This window comes from Oncorhynchus nerka, unplaced genomic scaffold (genome assembly GCF_034236695.1).
Source record: "Oncorhynchus nerka isolate Pitt River unplaced genomic scaffold, Oner_Uvic_2.0 unplaced_scaffold_442, whole genome shotgun sequence".
NCBI classification, from domain to species: domain Eukaryota; kingdom Metazoa; phylum Chordata; class Actinopteri; order Salmoniformes; family Salmonidae; genus Oncorhynchus; species Oncorhynchus nerka.
The window spans coordinates 366,230-371,491 of NW_027040489.1; positions in this window are offsets into that span (position 1 = coordinate 366,230).

Genomic DNA, 5,262 nt, shown 5'->3' on the forward strand with positions numbered 1-5,262 from the left:
CTTCTGCAGTGGAGAGACACCTTCTGCAGTGGAGAGACACCTTCTGCAGTGGAGAGACACCTTCCTCAGTGGTGAGACACCTTCTGCAGGGGTGAGAAACCTTCTGCAGTGGAGAGACACCTTCTGCAGTGGAGAGACACCTTCTGCAGTGGAGAGACACCTTCTACAGTGGAGAGACACCTTCTGCAGTGGTGAGACACCTTCTGCAGGGGAGAGACACCTTCTGCAGTGGAGAGACACCTTATGCAGTGGTGAGACACCTTCTAACAGTGGAGAGACACCTTCTGCAGTGGTGAGACACCTTCTGCAGTGGAGAGACACGACACCTTCTGCAGTGGAGAGACAGACACCTTCTGCAGTGGAGAGACACCTTCTGCAGTGGTGAGACACCTTCTGCAGTGGAGAGACACCTTCCTCAGTGGTGAGACACCTTCTGCAGGGGTGAGACACCTTCTGCAGTGGAGAGACACCTTCTGCAGTGGAGAGACACCTTCTGCAGTGGAGAGACACCTTCTACAGTGGAGAGACACCTTCTGCAGTGGTGAGACACCTTCTGCAGTGGAGAGACACCTTCTGCAGGGGAGAGACACATTCTGCAGTGGTGAGACACCTTCTGCAGTGGAGAGACACCTTCTGCAGTGGTGAGACACCTTATGCAGTGGAGAGATACCTTCTGCAGGGGAGAGACACCTTCTGCAGTGGAGAGACACCTTCTGCAGTGGTGAGACACCTTCTGCAGTGGTGAGACACCTTCTGCAGTGGAGAGACACCTTCTGCAGGGGAGAGACACCTTCTGCAGTGGAGAGACACCTTATGCAGTGGTGAGACACCTTCTGCAGTGGAGAGACACCTTCTGCAGTGGAGAGACACCTTCTGCAGTGGAGAGACACCTTCTGCAGGGGAGAGACACATTCTGCAGTGGTGAGACACCTTCTGCAGTGGAGAGACACCTTCTACAGTGGAGAGACACCTTCTACAGTGGAGAGACACCTTCTGCAGTGGTGAGACACCTTCTGCAGTGGAGAGACACCTTCTGCAGTGGTGAGACACCTTCTGCAGTGGAGAGACACCTTCTGCAGTGGTGAGACACCTTCTGCAGTGGAGAGATACCTTCTGCAGGGGAGAGACACCTTCTGCAGTGGAGAGACACCTTCTGCAGTGGTGAGACACCTTCTGCAGTGGTGAGACACCTTATGCAGTGGAGAGATACCTTCTGCAGTCAGTATCTGGTGTGACCAGAAAACCAGTCAGCATCTGGTGTGATCAGAAAACCAGTCAGTATCTGGTGTGGATCAGAAAACCAGTCAGTATCTGGTGTTGATCAGAAAACCAGTCAGTATCTGGTGTGACCAGAAAACCAGTCAGTATCTGGTGTGATCAGAAAACCAGTCAGTATCTGGTGTGGATCAGAAAACCAGTCAGTATCTGGTGTTGATCAGAAAACCAGTCATTATCTGGTGTGATCAGAAAACCAGTCAGTAGCTGGTGTGGATCAGAAAACCAGTCAGTATCTGGTGTTGATCAGAAAACCAGTCAGTATCTGGTGTTGACCAGAAAACCAGTCAGTATCTGGTGTGATCAGAAAACCAGTCAGTATCTGGTGTGGATCAGAAAACCAGTCAGTATCTGGTGTTGATCAGAAAACCAGTCATTATCTGGTGTGATCAGAAAACCAGTCAGTAGCTGGTGTGGATCAGAAAACCAGTCAGTATCTGGTGTGGATCAGAAAACCAGTCAGTATCTGGTGTTGACCAGAAAACCAGTCAGTATCTGGTGTGATCAGAAAACCAGTCAGTATCTGGTGTGATCAGAAAACCAGTCAGTATCTGTAGTGGATCAGAAAACCAGTCAGTATCTGGTGTTGATCAGAAAACCAGTCAGTATCTGGTGTGATCAGAAAACCAGTCAGTATCTGGTGTTGATCAGAAAACCAGTCAGTATCTGGTGTGACCAGAAAACCAGTCAGTATCTGGTGTGATCAGAAAACCAGTCAGTATCTGGTGTGGATCAGAAAACCAGTCACTATCTGGTGTTGACCAGAAAACCAGTCAGTATCTGGTGTGATCAGAAAACCAGTCAGTATCTGGTGTGGATCAGAAAACCAGTCAGTATCTGGTGTGACCAGAAATCCAGTCAGTATCTGGTGTGATCAGAAAACCAGTCAGTATCTGGTGTGATCAGAAAACCAGTCAGTAGCTGGTGTGGATCAGAAAACCAGTCAGTATCTGGTGTTGATCAGAAAACCAGTCAGTATCTGGTGTGGATCAGAAAACCAGTCAGTATCTGGTGTGGATCAGAAAACCAGTCAGTATCTGGTGTGGATCAGAAAACCAGTCAATATCTGGTGTGATCAGAAAACCAGTCAGTATCTGGTGTGGATCAGAAAACCAGTCAGTATCTGGTGTGACCAGAAAACCAGTCAGTAGCTGGTGTTGATCAGAAAACCAGTCAGTATCTGGTGTTGATCAGAAAACCAGTCAGTATCTGGTGTGACCAGAAATCCAGTCAGTATCTGGTGTGATCAGAAAACCTGTCAGTATCTGGTGTGATCAGAAAACCAGTCAGTAGCTGGTGTGGATCAGAAAACCAGTCAGTATCTGGTGTGACCAGAAAACCAGTCAGTATCTGGTGTGATCAGAAAACCAGTCAGTATCTGGTGTGGATCAGAAAACCAGTCAGTATCTGGTGTTGACCAGAAAACCAGTCAGTATCTGGTGTGACCAGAAATCCAGTCAGTATCTGGTGTGATCAGAAAACCTGTCAGTATCTGGTGTGATCAGAAAACCAGTCAGTAGCTGGTGTGGATCAGAAAACCAGTCAGTATCTGGTGTGACCAGAAAACCAGTCAGTATCTGGTGTGATCAGAAAACCAGTCAGTATCTGGTGTGGATCAGAAAACCAGTCAGTATCTGGTGTTGACCAGAAAACCAGTCAGTATCTGGTGTGGATCAGAAAACCAGTCAGTATCTGGTGTGATCAGAAAACCAGTCAGTATCTGGTGTGATCAGAAAACCAGTCAGTAGCTGGTGTGATCAGAAAACCAGTCCGTATCTGGTGTTGATCAGAAAACCAGTCAGTATCTGGTGTGATCAGAAAACCAGTCAGTATCTGGTGTGATCAGAAAACCAGTCAGTATCTGGTGTTGACCAGAAAACCAGTCAGTATCTGGTGTGATCAGAAAACCAGTCAGTATCTGGTGTTGATCAGAAAACCAGTCAGTATCTGGTGTGGATCAGAAAACCAGTCCATATCTGGTGTGATCAGAAAACCAGTCAGTATCTGGTGTGGATCAGAAAACCAGTCAGTATCTGGTGTGACCAGAAAACCAGTCAGTAGCTGGTGTTGATCAGAAAACCAGTCAGTATCTGGTGTTGATCAGAAAACCAGTCAGTATCTGGTGTGACCAGAAATCCAGTCAGTATCTGGTGTGATCAGAAAACCAGTCAGTATCTGGTGTGATCAGAAAACCAGTCAGTAGCTGGTGTGGATCAGAAAACCAGTCAGTATCTGGTGTGACCAGAAAACCAGTCAGTATCTGGTGTGATCAGAAAACCAGTCAGTATCTGGTGTGGATCAGAAAACCAGTCAGTATCTGGTGTTGACCAGAAAACCAGTCAGTATCTGGTGTGCATCAGAAAACCAGTCAGTATCTGGTGTGATCAGAAAACCAGTCAGTATCTGGTGTGACCAGAAAACCAGTCAGTAGCTGGTGTTGATCAGAAAACCAGTCAGTATCTGGTGTTGATCAGAAAACCAGTCAGTATCTGGTGTGACCAGAAATCCAGTCAGTATCTGGTGTGATCAGAAAACCAGTCAGTATCTGGTGTGATCAGAAAACCAGTCAGTAGCTGGTGTGGATCAGAAAACCAGTCAGTATCTGGTGTGACCAGAAAACCAGTCAGTATCTGGTGTGATCAGAAAACGCAGTCAGTATCTGGTGTGATCAGAAAACCAGTCAGTATCTGGTGTGGATCAGAAAACCAGTCAATATCTGGTGTGATCAGAAAACCAGTCCGTATCTGGTGTTGATCAGAAAACCAGTCAGTATCTGGTGTGATCAGAAAACCAGTCAGTAGCTGGTGTGATCAGAAAACCAGTCCGTATCTGGTGTGATCAGAAAACCAGTCAGTATCTGGTGTGATCAGAAAACCAGTCCGTATCTGGTGTGATCAGAAAACCAGTCATTATCTGGTGTGATCAGAAACGCAGTCAGTATCTGGTGTGATCAGAAAACCAGTCAGTATCTGGTGTTGACCACCATTTGTCTCATGCAGCGCGACACATCTCCTTCAGAGTTGACCAGGCTGTTGATTGTGGAATGTTGTCCCACTCCTCTTCAATGGCTGCGCTAAGCTGCTGGGTATTGGGCGGGAACTGGAACACGCTGTCGTACACGTCGATCCCAGACATGCTCAATGGGGTGACGTGTCTGGTGAGGATGCAGGCCATGGAAGTATGCAGTCAGAGATACCAGAATGAAGAGTGATTCTGTCTTCTACAGGCCCTCATGCTGTCAGAGAGAATAGAATGAAGAGTGAGGGCCTGTAGAAGACAGAATCACTCTTCAGAACCACTGACTCTCTCTGACCGGGTCAGAACCACTGTAGCTGTACAGGACATGGTGCTGTCATCAGACTGACTGGGTCAGAACCACTGTAGCTGTACAGGACATGGTGCTGTCATCAGACTCTCTCTGACTGGGTCAGAACCACTGTAGCTGTACAGGACACGGTGCTGTCATCAGACTCTCTCTGACTGGGTCAGAACCACTGTAGCTGTACAGGACATGGTGCTGTCGTCAGACTCTCTCTGACCGGGTCAGAACCACTGTAGCTGTACAGGACATCGTGCTGTCATCAGACTCTCTCTGACCGGGTCAGAACCACTGTAGCTGTACAGGACATGGTGCTGTCATCAGACTCTCTCTGACCGGGTCAGAACCACTGTAGCTGTACAGGACATGGTGCTGTCATCAGACTGACTGGGTCAGAACCACTGTAGCTGTACAGGACATGGTGCTGTCATCAGACTGACTGGGTCAGAACCACTGTAGCTGTACAGGACATGGTGCTGTCATCAGACTGACTGGGTCAGAACCACTGTAGCTGTACAGGACATGGTGCTGTCATCAGACTGACTGGGTCAGAACCACTGTAGCTGTACAGGACATCGTGCTGTCATCAGACTGACTGGGTCAGAACCACTGTAGCTGTACAGGACATCGTGCTGTCATCAGACTCTCTCTGACTGGGTCAGAACCAC